The 20,969-nt window shown below is 41.8% G+C and overlaps 1 pseudogene; it reads right to left on the minus strand.

Annotated features, from left to right (window-relative positions):
- Positions 1-20,938, minus strand: LOC109898545 (uncharacterized; annotated as a pseudogene).
- Positions 20,939-20,969: the final 31 nt, after the last annotated feature.

A 20,969-nucleotide genomic window follows, 5' to 3' on the forward strand; every position in this document is an offset into this window, starting at 1 on the left:
TTTATCAAGCTGGAGAAGGAGTTGGTAATTGAAGAGCCAGCTGTTTCCCCTGATTAGAGGGAGGGGTCAGAGCTCCAATCAGCGATGGGGCTGACCAATCAGCTGCTTGAGGAATCCAGGATTCCATTTCCTGAAATACACACATACACATACACATACAAACCCACAACAACACAGAAACTGGGGAACGTAACAGTATGTGTAAGGTTTTTAAGAGTGACACAGAGAGAGAATGAGAAAAACATTGATTTCCTTAGTTTTATCCTATTGTTGATGTTCATGAATAGCATGTACAGTAATGACAAGCAAAGGGAGGTAAAAATAAAAATGACAGGAGAAATCTGTCCATGTTCTTCTCCTTTTCCTTCCTCGTGGCCAAACAAGCTGCCAGATGGCGTGGCAACAGGAGGATGAGGATTGAGGGCAGGGCTGGGGATGGCTTGGGCTGGGGTGATGACAAAGCTCTTTCCCTCTCTCTAACTCTCCAGCCTGCCCTCCCCATCCGCTGGACCCTTGATGAGGAGCTTACTGCCTTTCTTCCCTGCTGGGCCACAAGGTTTGGCGAAGGCCTGCTGGAAGGCATGCTGCTTAGGATGAACCACATCATACAGGAACTCCTCTGTCAACTCATCCCCATTGTCAATTTCCATCTGCACACAGACACAATAACACAGAGTAAATACACAGAGTTGATACAATAACACAGAGTAAATGCAATATGCAGATTAATAACACACAGTAAATACAATACACAGAGTAAACACAGTAACACAGAGTAATAATACAGAGTAAATACAATGACACACAGTAAATACAATAACACAGATTAATAATACAGAGTAAATACAATGACACACAGTAAATACAATAACAAGGATTAATAATACAGAGTAAATACAATACGCAGAGTATTAACATACAGTAAAACCGTAATAATACAGAGTAAATACAATAACATGCAGTAAATACAATAGACAGAATAAATATAACACAGTAAACATAGTAACAACAGAGTAAATACAATAATTCCCAGTAATAACACATAGTAAATATTATAACAGAGTAAATACAATAACACATAGTAAACACAATAGCACAGAGTAGCAACAGAGTAAATACAATAACACAGTGTGAATACAATTAAAGAGTAAATACAATAACACAAAGTAACTACAATAGCAAAGTAATAACACAGAGTAAATATAATAACACAGAGTAAATGTGCACTTCCACTCAGGCACAGAGCAATATTGTAAAAACACAAAGACCACATTGTGTATGAAATATCTGAATTTCGGCGGATTACCTTCTAAGCAACCTCCAGATTGGTAATCTTTCTCCACCTCATCCAGCAGTCGACCCTTACAACTGGAGTACAGCATCCGCTCTTTAATGCTATAGCTGTAACCTGGCATGGAGTAGATGAACACTGAGAGGAAGTGAAAGAGGTTGGTTGGACCTGCTACTCTTTGTTCAGTATTTATGATATTATAATAGTGCACCATTGTATTTTTATTTCACTGAATGAAGGGAGAGAGAGAGAGTAGAATGATCAGGGCAGAAAATCAATGACTGAGACTGACCCACAGATTCCAAGTAATCCCCTTCATGGGAGTGTTTATAGAGGGTAGAAGAGGTGTCAGGGCGTATCCGTGGAACCCTACAAGGCAGCTCATGGGCCTTTGTCGGGTCAGAATGAACCAGCTCTATCATTTCTTTATCTGCTCCAACTTCTGCAACACACACATATTACACAGCTACCACTGAGATGACTGTGTATGGCTCAGGCAGTGTGCCCTGGGTCAGAATACATGGCTATTATCGCTGAGATTGTGGCCGCCAGAGATATCAATCGTTTGTATTTGGTTGGCTAATGGCATTTCTATATGGCTCACCAGCTGAATGTAGTTGATGTGTTTCTGTGCAAGTTGTTGTAGAACCCGCAAGGCCCTGCAGTGTTTGGCTCTTACTCTCTACACTGGTCTTTGTTTTCATCTGATGGGGGCAGCATATACACAGACACAATACATTATTACTTAAAGTGATACTACAGGTTTTTGGAAATTAATCTACTTCCCCAGAGTCAGATGAACTCGTGGATACCATTTTAATGCCTCTGTGTCCAGTATGAAGGATGTTAGAGGTAGTTTCATTAGCCAATGCTAACTAGCAATTGTGCTAGCTCTAGTCAGCAACTTCCTTCAAACTGTACTCAGAGACATAAAAATGGTTTCCACGAGTTCATCTGACTCTGGGGAAGTAGATAAAGGGCTTCATTGCCAAAAAAAACAAGTATCCCTTTACAAGAAAATGCAGAATAACATTTCTAACTAAATAGTATATATTGTGTTCACACAGCTAAATACACCACACGCAGCTGTGCAATCTGCACAGACACATTTATGGACATGTTCTATGCTCTCTCACTCTCACACTCTCTCTAGTCTAGACAGTGCCAGTGACTGCTGTTCAAAGAGGAGGCTAGTGTTATTCATTCCCCTCGAATAATGATTACCTTGAATTTAGTTTACAAATATTTTCTACATTTTTAAGTGATACATTAGAATTGTTGGGGTCAAACCAGTGTTATTGTTTCCCAGTTGTCAGTCATGCAGGGTTAATGTAGAATGCATGGTCATTAGTTGAGGTAAATGTGTGACCCACCTTATCTTAGTTGATGAGGGATTCCACCATTCTGTCCTCAGTATGTGAAAACACACGTACACACATGCAATAATAATTTACCTGCACGATGCCGGTTAATTAACCTAGTCGATGCTTGTAGTCTCACCTCGTTGATTTTAATTCTTTGCAACTCCTGTTCAGCAGCTGTGAGTGGGGCAGGGCCGGAGCTGGTGGACATATGTCGCTGATACCCCTCCAGACAGATGTCCTCCTAGTGAGAGCAAATAAGAGGTCAGCCATTTAGGGAAGGCTGAGAACCAACAGGTCTAACCTCATCATTAGTCAGGTGAAAGAATAACCAGAGTACATCGGTTTTAAAAAATGGCTTCTACTGTACCTCCTCTGTGCCAAACATCTCATCCTTCACATGACCACCTCCAAACTCCTTCTTCACTGTGTCACGGGTGGCAGCGTTCAGCATCTTCTGTCTCACCTGTAGTGAACATGAATGGGTGAATGAGACATGGATCTGAGCTAAATGTGTTTGCTGTGAACATGAGAGTATGTGTGTGTTGCACACAAGGTTATTATAGTTGTGTGATTTAATATTCATTTTTATTTCTATTCATTTGAGATTTAACTTGATATTCTGTTTAGTTTTAGTTCGTTTTCAGACTTGATTTGCTAGTTTTCATTTAATTTCAGTTTGATAAAAACATTTCTATTTTGTTTTTATATTATTTAGTTTTAGTGTTAGGGACAGGAAGTAGCCTATACGTGAGAGCCTATTATGCATTGTAGGCCTATATAGTTATTTTGGGGGGGCTGTCCCTTCTTGCTACTGGGGGGTAGTAATACATTGGCCAGGACCATAGAGTTGAAAATAAATAACACATCTCTATCTGTGTCATGATGGCGTCTTTGAAAGCATGGGCAGCTCCATTGAGGCCATCTCTATCTTGAAATGGTCAATTTTCTTCTTCACGAGTAAAATACATTGTTTGATCCCTCCTGCTGACCCAGCTACACTATCATGACTCCAACCGGGTCATCAGGTCATGCCAACTGGATTATCAGGAGGGATCAGCCAATGAAGGTGGAAGTCGACTAAATCAAAATGGTGAATCCTCAATGGAGCTGCCCATGCTAACACAGGCTTTTGGCAACTAGAGGACGTCATTCAACTCCATGGCCATTACATAGGTTTGGTTAGGTTTAAATTATAAATCAATCCTAATTTGACTTGGATTTAAAGGATAAGCGCCAAGACTGGTGCAAGAAATATGGTGGAAGGAAACTCTCTTGCCCATGTTTACACCAATCAAATGCTTTTTTACCTTTAGTGAAAGTACCTTTATCTGACAGAAAGAGAGAGGAAAAAACAACAAATGAGGTCATGGCACATTTGACATGTTATGTTTATGTAGCAGGCCCCCATCCAGCAGGCCCCCATCCACATCGACGGGGCTCTAGCGGAGTGGGCCATGTTCACCCACGACTGTGTGGCTGTGCACGACTCCAACACCATCATTAAGTTTGCCGATGACACGACAGTGGTAGACCTGATCACTGACGACAATGAGACAGCCTATAGGGAGGAGGAGGTCAGAGACCTGGCAGTGTGGTGCCAGAATAACAACCTCTTCCTCAACGTCAGTAAGACAATGGACCTGATTGGGGACTACAGGAAATGGAGGGCCGAGCACGCCCCCATTCATATCGTCAGGGTTGTAGTGGAGCGGGTTGAGAGCTTCAAGTTCCTCGTTGTCCACATCACTAAGGAATTAACATGGTCCACACACACCAACACAGTAGTGAAGAAGGCACGGCAACGCCTCTTTCCCCTCAGGAGGCTGAAAAGATTTGGCCCTCAGATCCTCAAAAAGTTCAAAAGCTGCACCATTGAGAGCATCTTGACTGGCTGTATCAACTGCTTGGCATCCGACCACAAGGCACTACAGAGGGTAGTGCGTATAGGACATCACCTTGGCCGAGCTCCCTGCCATCTAAGACCTCTACCAGGTGGTATAGCATTTTTCAAATACTGCAGCCACCTAAGTCATAGAGTGTTCTCTCTGCCACCGCATGGCAAGCGGTACCGATGCACCAAGTCTAGAACCAACAGGACCCTGAACAGATTCTACCCCCAAGCCATAAGACTGCTAAATAGTTAACCAATAGAGCCCCACAGTGGAGGTGTCATAATACCAATAAAAACTAGCGGTCAAACAGGGAAATGGTTCCAATCGTTTTTCCACCATTCATTTTATTTTATTTTTTTACACTTAAAATAAGGGCTGTTTAGACTTACCCTGGCGTGACGTTCTGATAACCTTGTAAAACTTGCACAAGACAGTTCACAGAATTGTCCATTTAAAGACATTTTGTCAATTTATTTATTACTACATTTAGCGAACATTAGATAGTTAATCCAGAGGTTCTTACCTTTGCCTCGATTTGGCAGACTCATCTAGATCATCATGACATTTGTAGTTCTTTAGGATAGCCAAATTAGCAGCTAAGTAGAATTTCAATTTTGGGGGGTAAATACAGGTGAATATATTGATAAAAGTCACCTTGTGTTAGAGAGATTTACATGGTTATAATAACTTCAAGCCAGGCTAAATCTACACAAAACACAGACCTTATTTTAAGTCATTTTAAAATCTTCTATGGAAAAAAATGAATGGTGGAAAAGCGATTGGAACCATTTCCATGTTTGACCACTAGGTTTTATGGGTATTATGACTCATACTGTGCTAGTCTGTTGCTACCCAGGCTATCTGCATTGACCCTTTTTGCATTAACTCTTTTGACTCATCACATACCCTGCTGCTACTTTTATTATCTATCCTGCTGCCTAGTCACTTTATCCCTACCTATATGTACACATCTACCTCAATTAACTCGTACCCCTGCACATCGACTCTGTACTGGTACCCTGTGTATATAGTCAAGTTACTCAATGTGTATCTAGTCCTTGTGTTATTATTTTTCTCTCTGCATTGTTGGGAAGGGCCCATAAGTATAAATTTCACTATTAGTCTACACCTGTTGTTTACAAGCATGTGACAAATAAAATGTGATTTGATTTGACATATATCACTGACTAAGCCCTTCAAATAGGGTTCATGAAAACAGCGGCAACAACAGCAAAAACATAAGCAATACAACATTGCTTCACAAATCTATCAGTTCACAGCTAGCCAGCGTGTGTGTGTTTCCGTTCAACCAAACAGGATTTTCTGGTTTATCTTCTGCATTCCAGAGAGGTGGTCATTTGGTTTCTCAATCCTGAGAAACCAGTTGTCCACGGAAAGAGAATATTGTCTCTATGAACGCTTGGGATGCAGGGGCGTAAACCAGATCCAGTGCCACAGGGCACAGCTTTGGATAAACAGCCATCCTTGTCTGACAGAACTAGAGAGGTGACTCTGTAAACATGTCACCCTTTACCTTTTCCAGGTATTTCCCCAGATCACACGGGCCACATTAGCAGCTAAGTCGAATTTCAATTTTTGGGGGTAAATACAGGTGAATATATTGATAAAAGTCACCTTGTGTTAGAGAGATTTACATGATTATAATAACGTCAAGCCAGGCTAAATCTACACAAAACATGGAAAAAATGAATTGTGGAAAAATGGTTGGAACCATTTCCATGTTTGACCACTAGGTTTTATGGATATTATGACTCATACTGTGCTAGTCTGTTGCTACCCGGACAGTGACCTCAGACACAATCTTTGATGTGAGGAAGATATTGTTCTGAAGCACTGCGGTCAAGATGCTTGCACGAGTCATCGTGCTTGCATCTTCCTGGGACCCTGCTGCTTCACGGCTGTACTATTTTTTTATTTTTTTATTTTACCTTTATTTAACCAGGCAAGTCAGTTAAGAACACATTCTTATTTTCAATGACGGCCTGGGAACAGTGGGTTAACTGCCTGTTCAGGGGCAGAACGACAGATTTGTACCTTGTCAGCTCAGGGGTTTGAACTCACAACCTTCCGGTTACTAGTCCAACGCTCTAACCACTAGGCTACCCTGCCGCCCCATCTATCTGATTTGCTGATGTACAAAAGACTCTGCTTCCCTCATCAGTGGCTACATCTCTGTTGAGCGAAGTGCCAGAGACACACTTTGGTCCATCAGGCAAGCTGCTGCAGGGGTTGGATAAAAGTTGGCTGCCAGAGAATTCAGTATGCATGCGAAGCGCTCATGCAGTGACTTCAGGAGGACCTGGGCCAACTGTTTTGCAACATAAGTTGAATGCAAGTGTGCCTCAAGGTTGAGAAGACACAGCACCACATCAGACAGCGACTGGCTGTCAGATTGAAGTTGGTCGGTGAGGATTACGAACGGCTCCAACAACTTCAGAAGCTGTTCTAGCTTGGCCCAGTCATGCTTCGTGCTCAACCTAAGATTTCTTCCCTGTTAGCTAGTGATAGCTAGGGATAGTGATGCACAAGCAGGGCTCATTTGAAACATCGACATCCACTGGCAACATTTACCCACTAGATTCAGAAGCTCGAAAACTCCATTCGATGTTTAACCAAAGTTTAGAAGAAACTAAAACTAAACATAATTTATGAAGGTTTTTATTTAATTTAATTTAGTTTTGCTTTCAAAGATAATAGTTTCAGTATAGTCTTTGTTTTTTTATGTTTTTAGTTTACATTCTTTATTTCAGTTTACTAAATTGTTTTTCAATTATTGTACCTTTTTTAGTGTCAGTTTTCATGTACTATAATAACCTTGGTTGCACGGTTACACATACTGGAGATTGGTCAGGAGACCAGGAGATGAATATCCATTCGTATCCCTGTGCGTTCTGGGAGTTGAGGCGGTATAGTATGGAGCAGGGCTCCTTGTCGTCCAGCAGAGGAAGTAGGAAGTGGTCATAGTCATGGTCCCAGCTCTGTCCCGGCTCTCTGAATGTCCCCAGCACCAGCTACTCTGAAAAACAGAGTACAACTCGTTACACACCTTGACCCATGCTTTAAACATTATTACTCAGCTACACATACACGCAGGTGGGGATTGTGACACTGAATAGCTAGCTTTTCATGTGGTGCTGACTGGTAAAGATGCTTTGGGAGGGTGGTCACATGTGCTAGCAAAGCAGAGGTTTTGGGTTCGAGCCTCGGTGTGAGCCTAATCAGGAGGAAGTTGTGCTAAGCAAGCAGCGTGACATCCTTTACAGTGGTGCCAATTGTCTCAGATCTACAGTAGCACTAAGGTCGTTGTTGAGTAAGTTTGAGGGGTAAACGTAGCACATGGTGATGTGTGAAACTTACTCCTCAGCCTGAAGTGTCGCCACTGAATAACTAACTTTTTGTATGGCACAGACTGATGAGATGCTTAAGGAAGACGGTCATGTGTGCTAGAGAGTCCTGGGTTTGACTCTTGGTGTGAGCCGAATCAGAAGGAAGTGGTACTGGCTAAGCAAGTGGCGTGACGTCCTTTACACACACGCAAAAACATCTTCTCTGTCCCCCGAAGCCACTGTAGTCCAGCCAATGCTCTTCTTTTTGCAGTGATATCATTTTTCATCTATTTTACTCCATGCACTGAAGCCTCTTCTGTGGCTTGTCTTTCCCCTACTCTTGTGCTTGGCTTAAATGAGTCTCAACACATCAATGAACTATTCATCAGGTCTCGGGACCTATTCATCTCACTGGTGTATAGGGACCATTTAATGAGTTGAGCCTGTCAATGATTGCACTCAGCTAATTCTCTCTCAATAATATTGACAAGATCGGAAAAGAACGTTGTCAAATGATCCAGGGTCACTAACTTTGGCATGCATGACAACAGCGGAGACGCTGTGTTTAAAATGACACATTGGTGTTATTTACTAGAAATAGATCACTAATTAACCAGGTCTATAAAATGAGGTCACAGATGAGATGCACACACACACTTGCATAGAATTCCGCAACAACATAAAGTCCAATCACAGACAGACGATCAACACATGAAGACAAGTGCCCACACACACAGCTCCAAATAGCTCAATAGCGCAGTGACAGGCCCAAAAAGCAGGAGACAGACAGGAGACCTCAAACATACTTTAAAAAACTGTCCAGAGAAACTTTAGACAGTACAACTGTACCCCATCTGCATACTTGCCCAACTGTTGGTCTATACACCACCTGGAGATAGGCCCAGACATCAGACTAGACACAACCCCGTAAACTACCCAGAGACAGTCCAACTCGAGCCAGACTCCACACCCATATCAGTCATAGTCTCAGATATTTACAGTTTGACTGATGGACCAGACAGTGCATCAGTAGGCCCACAAGATGTCCTAAAAAAATATGTAAACATCCCAGATGTACTTCATTAAATATCTGTATAACCTCACAGGCCAACCTGTTGTCTCGTGGTATGTTTCACACATGCATAGTCTGGCACATAGAGGAAAATAAAACATCATGTCTAATGAATGTTAGACTTATTTTGTGTGACAGCTCATGGATGGACCTATGGACATCACAGTGTGTGAGAGATCTGGCCATTTGAGTGTTATGCCTGACACCTGGATCAACATCTCCACAGTGGTTTCATGCATGTAACTGGCTGCTTATTGTTGTGGTTTTTTATACTGAAAAGCTACCCTGAAAGGACTATCAGAAAATAAGAAGCCCCCTTGCACCTAATCATGTTATGTTACCTGACTAAAGTGAGTTTCTGCTACAGGTGCTGTTAGCGACTCATAAGGTGCAATCAACAGTCAGGTTTTGTCATGATGAGTATCATTAGACAGTGAGCCCAGTGAGGGCTCAGATGATATTTTCCACTAACCCTTCTGAATGGGAGTTTAACGTAACTTGATATCTCAACTGGATCATATACAGTGCCTTGCAAAAGTATTCAGACCCCTTGGATTTCTTCACATTTTATTGTGTTACAAAGTGGGATTAAAATGGATTGAATTTACTTTTTTTTTGTCAACAATCGACACAAAATACTCTAATGTCAAAGTGGAAGAAAAATCCAAGTTTTATTTTTGATAAAAACTATTCTGAACTAAAATAAAGTATTTGCGTAAGTATTCAGACCCTTTGTTGACGCAAGCCTAAATTAGATCAGGAGTAAAATTTGGTTTAAAAAATACCACACAAATTACATGGACTCACTCTTTGTGAAGAGTGATTTTTGAATGACTAACCCTTCCTTTGTCCCACACACATACAACATCCGTAAGGCCCCTCAGTCAAGTATTGAAATTCGCACACAGATTAAACTACAAAGACCAGGGTGCTTTTTGAAAGCCTCAAAAAGAAGGGCAGTGATTGGTAGATGGGTAACAATAACAAATCAGACATTGAATATCTCTTTAAGGATGGTCAAGTTAATAATTATGCTGTGGATGATGTATTAAACCACCCAGACACATCAAAGATACAGTCGTCCTTCTGAACTAAGCTGCAGGACAGGAATGAAACTGCTCAGGGATGTTACCATGAGGCCATTAGTGATTTTAAATCAGCTATAGAGTTCATTGCCTGTGATGGTAGAAAACTGAGGATGGATCAACAACACTGTAGTGACTCACAATAATGACCTAAATGAGAGAGTGAAGAGAATTCAAATATACAGAATACAAATATTACAACAACAAGGCACTAATAACACACCAAAGGAATACACTTTTTGGCCTAAATGTGATATATTTGGGGAAAATCCAACACAACACATCACTGAGTAACTGCCTCCTGATTTTCAAGCATGGTGGTGGCTGCATCATGTTATGGTTATACTTGACATTGGCAAATACTGGGGAATTTTTCAGGATAAATATCAATGAAATGAGGCTACTGTAAGCAAAATCCTAGAGGAAAACCTGCTTCAGTCTGCTTTACACCAGAGACTGGGAGAGGAATTCACCTATGAGCAGGACAATAACTTACAACACAAGGCCAAATCTACACTGGAGTTGCTTACTAAGAAACAGTGAATGTTCCTGAGTGGCCAAGTTACAGGTATTACTTAAATCTGCTTGAAAATATATGGCAAGTTTTGAAAATGGCTGTCTAGCCATGATCCCCAACATCTTGACAGGGCTTGAAGAATTTTGAAAAGAATAATGGGCAAATATTCCACAATCCAGGTGTGCAAAGCTCTTAGAGACTTACCCAAGAAGACTCACAGTTGTAATCGATGCCAAAGGTGTTTGTAAGTAAGTAAGCATTTCACTGTAAGGTCTAAACATGTTGTATTTGGCAGATGTGACAAATACAATTTGATTTGATTTGTTTCTAAAGTATTGACTCAAGGAGCTGAATACTTAAGCAACGACTATATTTTAGTTATTACATTTTAATTCATCTTTTAAAAATATTGCAAGTTTTCTTCCACATTGACATTAGAGTATTTTGTGTCGATTGTTGACAAAAAATGACAATTCAACACATTTTAATCCCACGTTGTAACACAATAAAATGTCTGAATACTTTTGCAAGGCACTGTAAACCTTGACAACTTGCCCACCATCACAAAGTTGAGGAAAGCAGTCAGTCTCTCTTGCAATCCCTTTCAACAGACTGAATGCATCATCTGACCAAACACATTGTGAAATATTTGTTTTTATTCAACTCAATGACATCTCCACCAGCATCATACACACAATCAAGTGACTGAACAGCAGAACAGCGAACAACATGGATAACTCACACACACTTTCACAAATACACACATCATCATACAAAACACACAGTTAGATCAGTTTAATCACATAACACTGGCAATTCAGGATAAATCATTCAAGACATCAAATTCATATAAAAGTTGTTGCGCTGCCTTACCAAGACCCTCCCGTCCTAGATCCCTCCTGCCCCTGCAACCTGACTACACCGCTGTCCCCTGGGTCACTCACCATCCTGGATGAGGCGGATAGCTCCACCACTTGCCCTGGCCAAGGACTCCCCTAGTTCTGGCGTCACAACGAGAACCAGAAACATGGCAGTTCAGCACAAAGTATGTCCCACCCATCGTGTGCTGTAGGGGGGAAGGGGGTTGAGAGACAGAGACAGTAGAGCCAAGCCAAGTACCAGAGCAGATGATGGAGATTTAGCCCAGCCAAAAAAAGACACACAATGGGGTAACCTGCAGCAATAACTGCACTGATAAAGCCAGTATGACTAAGCACTGGTCTGAGTGAGTGTGACAGTATGACTAGGACACAGCTAGCGTAACTACAGCAGGATCATGTGTGTTCAGAGAGGCAACCTAATCCCCTCTCTCCCAAATGTAGCTGATACTGACTGTCCTGCCTGTCCATATTCCTCTCCACCCCCAGCCCACCAGGGTCTGCTTGAGAGACAAACTAGTGACCGGAAAACCTTAAAACCACACTCACCTGAGCCCCTGACCAAGTGACAGTTCTGTTAAACTGTTTTAAACAATATTTGATTGTAATTTGGTGCACTGTTCAGTGGTGGAGATAAGTAAATGGAGGACTGAAGACTATTGACAAAGACTGCAGAGATATGTGTTTAATGGACGTGTACGGCACACAGTCTGTCACAAGGGAACATTTGTGTTAATGCAGTTACCGACAATGAAGAATAACCAAGTCCAAGTATTGAACCTAGCAGCATCAAGTGATTGATCTTAATGGCCTCTTTTTTAACTCTGATTTCAATTATTACTCAGAAAACCAATTCCAAGGCCTTTGTGCAAAACCCAAGCATTTTAGTTTATCTAAGAGAATGAGATGGTGAATTAGACCAAAGGCCTTGGTAAAAAAATCTATATGGCCCCTGTGACATAAACAGATTACCTGAGTTCAGCTGCCAGGTCATTCGAGTTCAGCTGCCAGGTCATTCGGCTGCCAGGTCATTCGAGTTCAGCTGCCAGGTCATTCGGCTGCCAGGTCATTCGATGGTGCCAGGTCATTCGATGGTGTGTGTTTGTCTAATACCGAAAATAATTCAGATCATACATCAATCCCATGCTTCTTGCACAATGAGTATCAACTGCATTCAATCCCAGTTTATGTGCTATTACTGTATGTCCAGGGAACAGTTTTTTAAATGTTTTTAATCCAGATCAAAACACTCATGTGTTGAGTGAAATCCTGTTCATCAATTGGATTCTGTTTTCCCATAATTGTTAACTTTTTTGCTGGACATTTTGTGCGTGCAATTAGGATTTAACTAGACATCCTCCACTAGTCTAGCAAATTCGCACACGCTTGTCTCTTGAACGAGCCAGGAAGGATTTTGTGTTGGCATATCAAACAAAAGTCAAAACGAAACCAAACTATAAGAATGTAGATGTAATATAATCCACTGTAGACTATGACAGATTTAGTTGACAATATATTTTTCTTAGGAACATTGAGAGCATGTACTTCATGGACTACTTTTTGATCTGAATAGAAGTAATTAGTTATAAATTATGAATATAGATGTATCTTTTTGTGAAGATAACTTGGTTGTAGTGAGCTACGATCACTGTAAGTGGTTGACAACATCTAATTAGGGACACAGTAATAAAAACACTGGAACATTTTCATCCTAATTCAATATTCTGAGAAACTGGCCCACTGTTAGAATCTATTTCAAGAACTCTACGTTTGAATTCCCTGAAATGCCTCAGACTACCATTACCGCTAATGCAATTCTAAAATTAGGAACCACAGGCGCCTTTTTGCATTCATTGTAAATTGTAATTTCTCACTTTCCAAGAATAGCATGACTGCTTCAATCACTGACCTCTTCCTAGTTTGTTGCACATAACTTTAACTAAATTGTCATCTGTGACTTCAAGCAGCAGGTTTCAGAGTATTGCTGCCAATTGACCTTGTTCAGGGGTATACATGCTCCTTTCCAAGAAGACAGTGGTAATGCAGTTTCAAGTAAATATTGTGGTTTTACGAGAGGGTGAATTAAACTGTGGAGACGTGCTTACTTGTTGATTCACACCTTACGCCTTGACGTATTTCCATCTTCATTAAATGCATGTTAACCTTTATTTAGACAGGGAATCCCATTGAGACCAGTCTCTTTTGCAAGTGATCCCTGCCTGACTTGGTTGGTCAATCATTCCCATGTTCCTGCTTGCCTTGTCATAATTTATCCATAACTTTAGTAATGTGCACTGTTCTTTGAGAGGCTGGGCAAGTATTGAGGGGTTCGGGAAGAGCTATTGGTCGTCAGAGGAAAAGGGTTTACTCCGTCCAAAATCTTCCCACGAAAATAAAACCAGAGGAATTCTAATTTGTTCAACATCAAATGTAATTGCACATGTGCCTCGGTGAAGCTTCTTCAATATACGTTTCATAATAATTGTTAGGTTGTTACGAAAGAAATAAGTGGATGCACGTTGCATTTCGGCAACGTCTGCCCTTTCATTGGCTAAAATGGTCCCACCTGACCTCGCATCGTCCCGCATGCCTTACATTTTTGAGGATGTGTATTTCCATTGTTAGGGCGGTCATGCGACAATCTTGTCAATATAACAGATAATCTTTGATAATGTGTGACCCTAAGATTGTGTTAACAGAGGTTAGGCATAGACACAGATAACACTTCACCAGCTGAACACACCCTCCAGTTGATATTAACCTGTCCGTTGAGACAAGTCTACAAACAAACTTCATATTAGGAATGCACTGTGGTAGTACATTATAAATCACCAGGGGTGTATTCACTAGGAACCAAACGGGTAGGGACATATCCAAATGTGTCCAATTTAAACTATTTTCTTGCTAAAACAATTTCAGTTTGGAGTAAAGTCTGTTGCAAAACGTTTTGAACAAATACACCCTAGCTGTCCTAGACTAGGTTAGACTAGCCTGCTAGTGCTAATGATGCCGTGTGGTTCACTGACTGGGTGTAGGTAAACAACCTCTGATTAGGAAGACACACATAGAAGTCCAACACTTGTTAAAAAATAAAACATTTAATGTTACAAGTATAAAAAGAACACAAATCTGACCATTTATATTCCTGAAGTTCTACATATTTACAATCAACTTGAATTGGCAACACACACACACAAAGAGCTGGATGTGCTGACGCCTGCTGGTTTTAAATGGGATCTCACTGCCTGTGGCTTCCATAGCATCTCGCTCCCTCAATCAATAATCAATAGTGGGGAGCCAGAATGCCTGCAGAGGACAAAACAGCTTTACTGAGCATTCTGTATGTGAGATTGTGTGTTTTCAACATAACTAATCTTACCATGTTTGAACAGGCACTAGAAAAATCATGAATTTGGGGTTGAACTGAAGGCAGGTGACGGGACCCGTGTGCTTCCCATCCAGAACAGCCACCTTCATCCCACTCTCTGCATTCCACATGTGGATCTTCTCATCCAGACCAGCCACCTTCATCCCACTCTCTGCATTCCACATGTGGATCTTCCCATCCAGAACGGCCACCTTCATCCCACTCTCTGCATTCCACATGTGGATCTTCTCATCCAGACCAGCCACCTTCATCCCACTCTCTGCATTCCACATGTGGATCTTCCCATCCAGAACGGCCACCTTCATCCCACTCTCTGCATTCCACATGTGGATCTTCCCATCCAGAACAGCCACCTTCATCCCACTCTCTGCATTCCACATGTGGATCTTCCCATCCAGAACAGCTACCTTCATCCCACTCTCTGCATTCCACATGTGGATCTTCCCATCCAGAACAGCCACCTTCATCCCACTCTCTGCATTCCACATGTGGATCTTCTCATCCATCAGAGCTTGAGACACAACCAGCGTCAGACCACGGAAAAACAAGAGGAAGCTTAACTACTGTTTTAGTGGGTGTAATGTTTCAAGGTTAGGTGAAATTAGCAGTTTCAAATAATTACTACCAAATTGTTCTATGGTAGAATAAGAAGACAATTGGAACTTTCATGTCTTACTTTACAGAACATAGAGCCAGTTACCTCACGATCCTAATAAACTGAGTCAGGAGTGAAGGCCTCCAGCGTCACAGCTTTACTGTTGTTGTAGCCCTGTAGGATAGAGGAGTGTCTATAAGTATAGGCCTATCATTTACTTCTTGAGCAACTTGCTCTTGTTGTGAAATGTATGTCAGTTCAAGAGTCTTTGCATTAAAGTATCTAACAGCGTCGTCTAGGTTTTAAGTGTCCGCATGAATGCGTATTATCTCTCACCCCAAAGGAATGCATCACAGCGCCCTTGAAGGCATCGAGGAGGCGGAGAGCACCCCATTGGTTGAGACAAGGATGAGCTTCCCATCATTGCTGAACTTGAGTCCTGTCCACTCACATGTACGGTTGTACTGTAGCTTGAAGGTAGCAAAAGGACCCTATAGAGAAGCCAACAAGAACAGTTACTCTGAAGACAACCATCTACCACTGACCTGCATTCACAGCTCTCAATACACATACAACTATAAAACAGAAAGCCCTGAAAACTACTGTTACCTTGTCAAAGGATCGCAGGTCGTACAATTGGACCATCTCAGAGTTCACACCAGCAGCAAAAATCAGACCCTCAGGATCAAAGGAGCAAATTGGCTTCCCCTGGAGGTGCATCAGGCCCTGGTAGTGACAGAGACAGTCACAGGAAATACATTTAATCCAGCGCAACACTACATCTAGAACATCTAGAACATCTAGAACAGGGATGCAAACTGGCAAGGCTCCAAAAATTACTTCTTTTGTGCATATCATTTGAAGATTTTCAGGGAATAACAAGTATATATTTGAACAATCTCAATACTCTGGAAACATGTTTATGGTGGGCTGGCATTACTTAAATGATTACAGGGTTCGAATGTAATCCACAGAAGAGTATTGTGCCATATCACGTGTTGCTGTACTCATGAGCGGCATGATTTTCAAAGTCTGAACCAGGCCTTTAGGCCTATTTGAGCATGGCTGCAGCTCACTGCGTTCTGGATCTCCAACGGTAACGCAAATAGCCTAAATATAGATTGTGTCATTCCTTTATCGATCAAATATTTTGTTTACTAGGTCTACTTGGTACCGCTGCTTTGTTCTGTTTGCATTCGACTGCTATATAGTATTTGTTGTATGCATGAATAACAAGGCTACTACTTTCAGCATTTAGTTTGCATTATTTTGGTAAGACAGCGGGGTGTACGGCTGTATTCATATAGGGTAATTCACCTATTACAAACAGCCCATCTATCTTGTAGGGAAAGGGGGGTATCTAGTAGAGGTTGGCCGATTTCAAGTTTTCATAACAATCGGTAGTCGCCATTTTTGGACGCCGATTACATTGCACTCCACAAGGAAACTGCGTGGCAGGCTGACCACCTGTTATACAAGTGCAGCAAGGAGCCAAGGTAAGTTGCTAGCTAGCATTAAACTTACCTAATAAAAAACAAGTAATCTTAACATAATCACTAGTTAACTACACATGGTTGAAGATATTACTAGGTTAACTAGCTTGTACTGCGTTGCATATAATCAAAAATCATAATCGATCGACCTCTAGTACCTAGTCAGTTGTCCAACTGAACTTATTCAACTGAAGTGTGTCTTCCGCATTTAACCCAACCCCCCACCTCTCTGAATCAGAGAGGTGCGGGGGGCTGCCTTAATCGACATCGGCGCCTGGGGAACAGTGGCTTAACTGCCTTGTTCAGGGGCAGAACGACAGATTTTTACCTTGTCAGCTCAGGAATACAATCCTAAAACCTTCCGGTTACTGGCCCAACCACTAGGCTACCTGCCGCCCCATTAGCCTATATTATTACCAAAACGGCCTTGCTTTAGTGTGTAGGAAGCCGTCTGATGTTCTGATACAGTGCAGCATAGATGGACTACAGATTTCACATTGACCTGTCACTTCAAAAGCACTCAATGGTCAGAGTCTCGTCATTTGAACTGTGTTTATTGTGGCATAGCGTGATAGAAGCAGAATTCAATACATTTCCAATGCAAGAAGCACCAAAAATTGTGCCCCTCACTCATTTCAACCACCCCCTTTGTCACTATATCCTCCCACCAGGGCTGGAGAGAAGCAGCTGAGTAGACTAATGTCTGGTTAGGGGGATGCAGCTGGCTGCTCACCGCTGTCACGTGATATTATTGGATGCAGCACTCATTCTGATATATATCTGACATCACGCTCTGAGATTCTATTTGTAGGATGCGTAAGGATTCATTCTGTGTTCAGTCATTCATTTCGATATGAGAAACATACCCCATTATTATCTGTAAATAGCCCACCCAACTACCCCATCCCCATGTTATTATTATTGTGTTGCTCCTTTGCACCCCAGAATCTCTACTTGCACATTCATCTTCTGCACATCTATCACTCCAGTGTTTAATTGCTAAATTGTAATTATTTCACCACTATGGGTTATTTATTGCCTTACCTCCCTAAACTTACTGTATTTGCACACGCTGTATATACACTTTTCTATTGTGTTATTGACTGTATGTTTGTTTATTCCATGTGTAACTCTGTCGTTTGTGTCGCACTGCTTTGCTCTAGCTTGTCCAGGTCGCAATTGTAACTCAACTGGCCTACCTGGTTAAATAAAGGTGAAATAATAAATGTTAAAAATTGGCGGGTGGTAATGTTCACTTAAATACTAACGTATCTAGCTAACGTTAATAACTGTGTGTGTAATCATTTGCGCTATTGAAACATACGTGCAAATATAATTTGCTTCTTATCAACTATAACCTCAGCATCATTTCGAACACAGGTTGCATTCCAAATTTTCCAGCCGGGAACAAAGTTTGTTGCGTGGAGTGCGTGATGACACAGCCGCCAGAGAAGGTAACGTTAATGAATCTCAATTGTATACTGGGTGCGTTCTCTCTCCTCAAAGTCCATTGGATGAGATATCCAGAGGTCCCACCCCTCTAACCTTCTCCAATGGTTTTGAGAAGGAGGCGAGGAGTATACAATTGAGATTCTCCCAGGGAGAAGATTTGTTTGTGCCTCTTTTATATGGTGATATATGCACTTTCTTTAACGGATCTACAGTATTCCCATGGATGACCTATTGAGATCAAAAAGGTGAATATCACATAAAGTGGCAAGTTTACATCCCTGATCTAGAGTCAATTGATCTGCAATGTCAAGGAGTGGTCAAGGTAGACTCTGCGATATGATGTAGAAAGCAAACAGCTTTGAAGCGCAAGGCTGAACTTCTCTGCTGTTTTGGTCCCGTGGCTACCACATTGTAAAAAGTGTGAAGTGAACTCATGCACATGTGCAGATACTGTGTGTGACTGTGAAAGCAAAGATGTGCATCTCGTCCATCGCAATATCTGCAGTCCCGCTTCATGGCAACATAATTTTGCTGTGTCAACCTCTAAGACCTAGTGAGTAAGGGAACACACCTGGCAGTTCAGAGACCGCAGGTCCCATAGTCTTGTCTAAAGATCCTGAGATAAACGTGTCATCCACAGGGGACATGGAGAGAGCCATCACTCTGAAACATTCATGTTAAAGGTATAGAAACATCTACCTTGAGAGAAACACCTGATGTCTTGTGATCATAATCCCTAGCGGTGTATTGCCGATTTCCATGTTGTCTGTAGCTCGTGAGGTGTGGAAACACTCTGTTGCTTTCATGAATTTTGTCTTGCTGCTTTTTGTCCTATGTTGCTCTGTCTGTATGCTACGTCTTGCTTGTCCTATGTTGCTCTGTCTGTATGCTACGTCTTGCTTGTCCTATGTTGCTCTGTCTGTATGCTACGTCTTGCTTGTCCTATGTTGCTCTGCGTGTGCTCACTGCTCAATGATGGTCTATATTGTAATTGTTTTTAATAACCTGACCAGGGACTGCGGTTGAAAATTAGCGGGCTGGCTAAAACTGGCACTTTTACTGAAACGTTAATTAATGTAAAAAAATAAATAAACTCAAACTCTGTTAAAAAAAAAAAAAACTCAAGTAATAGTACAGTAATGTAGCCTAAACTACCCCTCAGATAATTGGGTTTCTCGGCCTCAATCCTCACCTTTTGTTGTGTCCGGGGAAGTACCGGATGTACTTGTTGTCATGGAGGGAGAGGTACCAGATAGTGTCTGCAATTATCATAAAGGCGTGGGGTTATGGGCCGATGACAGCATAGCATTCCCATTCATCACCATAGACAACTAGAGAGCAAGTAGAGCTTCTGATCCTGGAGGCGATGGGCACTGGGCAGGTCGGATGAGTAGACACCACCCTAGGCAAGGCAGTGGCTTGTACAGTTAGCTCCTTTATCGGGCAGAATCACGGACCCTCAAACTGTACAAACAACTACCTCAGACCAGGGTGAGCATGGCCGCCCCAGGCTGAGATTAACGCGGTCAGGCCCTGTCAGGAAATCCCCATGAACAATCTTCTATATACATACAATATTACACTCCTGAAATGTGCCAGGCCAGAGTTACATGGACAACTGCTTATCGACAGATATAGGCCAACTGATCACAAATCGCCTCACTAACATACCATCAATTTTGTTGGAGCTGTAGACCACGGTGTTGGCTGCATGTGTGTACCTGATCAGATCCACTCCATACTTCTTACTGTAGAGGGTCCGCTTGGGTCTGGACCAGCACAGGATGGAGAGGAAAAATATTTAAGGAACCATGTTAGATTGCTGGCACAGAAACTTCTAGCAAAGCCAACCGCCTCTGAAATCCCAATAACAATCATAATACGGGCGATTAAAACAGCAACGTATAGTGCTAACCTCGACTAGCACATACAATTGTTAAATATCGTTATGTATTCTACCTCCACAATATACACGCTTGTGGGAAATAAGATTAAATACAATTGATAGTTTTGTTACCAAGCTAACAACCCAGACCTGCATCCGCTCAAACTCTCGATCGTGTCTTAACTCGAGCCCGGGGAATTTGCATACCGCAGTAGGCCTCACTAGTACTAACGGAGCAGATCTTAGTTACAGCACAGGGGTCGGCCTACCCTAACAGGCAACTCGGGGAAAAAAAATGTCGATTAATATGAATTCGATGCATGTCTTACTTTCCCTCCTGGCAATCGTATAAAACCAGGGAGTCATCGTCGCTGCTAGAAATAATGGTTCGCCGTTTGAGCTGAAATCAAAACAGTTGATTTTGTCTGAATTTTCTCGGAGAACCTTTGCAACCCTGAAGCTCCGCAGCACATTGTCCGTCATCAGCTTCATGATGGGCTCTTTGAGGGGGAGCAGACCCTCGTTTTCTACTTGAATCTATTATCTGATCATCTATTTATGTGGTTTTAAAATAGGAGCTTCACTATTTGAAGAAAAAAAATATATAGAACTGTGTGTTTCAAAAACTGTAAAGAAAGACCTCCTGGTACACTTGTTACGAGTCATGTAAAAGCACCGCCTTCCATACGTCCGCTACCCGCAAGTTCCAC

The sequence above is a fragment of the Oncorhynchus kisutch genome, linkage group LG1 (assembly GCF_002021735.2).
Source record: "Oncorhynchus kisutch isolate 150728-3 linkage group LG1, Okis_V2, whole genome shotgun sequence".
NCBI classification, from domain to species: domain Eukaryota; kingdom Metazoa; phylum Chordata; class Actinopteri; order Salmoniformes; family Salmonidae; genus Oncorhynchus; species Oncorhynchus kisutch.